Below are 1,176 nucleotides of genomic sequence, written 5' to 3' on the forward strand. Positions count from 1 at the left end.
ACTTGAGCCCAGGAGTTGGAGGCTGCAATGCACTATTATCACACCCATCTTTATAGCAACTCAGATGGACTAAGACAGGGCCTAACTCATATTTTTAGAAAAGGTCAGTCCTCTTTTGTTCACAGTGTTAACATGTTGACCCTCCACCAGACTTAAGAATAATGTAAACTCATTGGCTTTGCCTCTGAAACCTATTTTGCATGACCAGTCTCTGGTTCGAAAGGACAAAATGAAAAGACTGCTTTTTTTTTAGGGTCAGTGATACCCTTTATGGATACCTTTTAAAAAGATCATTTGACCCACATCAGAAAAGATCTATGCTATTCTAACTTTCAAAATCAGTTGCTCACCTGGAAGAGGATTGCATAAAAATTAATTAATTAATTAAAAATCAGTTGACTTCTTTGAGAGGGAGAAAAGACTCCTTGCTCATTCTGAGAAGGCACAGCAAAATACGACATTACGATTACCCCAGGCATAGTGTTGCATGCCTGTGGTCCCAGCTACTTGGGAGGCTTGGGTGAGAGGATCACTGGAGCCCAGGAGGTTGAGGCTGCAGTGAACCATGATCACACCACTGCACTCCAGCCTAAGTGACAGAGCGAGACCCTATCTCTAAAATAAATAAATAAATAAATAAATAAATAAAACCAGATTTTAAAATGGAGTAGAAATTGATAGGAAAGCCAAGTCTGTGTTTTCCCTCTTAGCTTTTAACATTTCATTTTCACCTCATCTGCATCTTAGAGGACAGGTGACTGCAAAGGAGAAGTGATGAAGAGGCAGTCACCATGGCCACATCTTGAGATCATGCAGTCGGCAGTTCGCTTTGCTCACTCAGTTCTAGAAAGTGAGTAAGTCTAACGGATGTGGGCCTACTATGGCCTGAAGATTTGTGACCCCACCAAATTCATATGTTGAAACTTAATCCCCAGTGCCGTGGCGTTGGGATGGTGGACATCTGGGAGGTGATTAGGTCATGAGGGTTCCACCTTGATGAATGGGATTAATGCCTTTCTGAAAGAAACTTGGGCCAGGCGTGGTGGCTCACGCCTGTAATCCCAACACTTTGGAAGGCCGAGGCTGGTGGATTACCTGAGGTCGGGAGTTTGAGACCAGCCTGGCCAACACAGTGAAACCCCATCTCTACTAAAAATACAAAAATTAGCTGGGTGT

The sequence above is a fragment of the Mandrillus leucophaeus genome, unplaced genomic scaffold (genome assembly GCF_000951045.1).
Source record: "Mandrillus leucophaeus isolate KB7577 unplaced genomic scaffold, Mleu.le_1.0 Scaffold296, whole genome shotgun sequence".
In the NCBI taxonomy this organism is placed as follows: Eukaryota; Metazoa; Chordata; class Mammalia; order Primates; family Cercopithecidae; genus Mandrillus; species Mandrillus leucophaeus.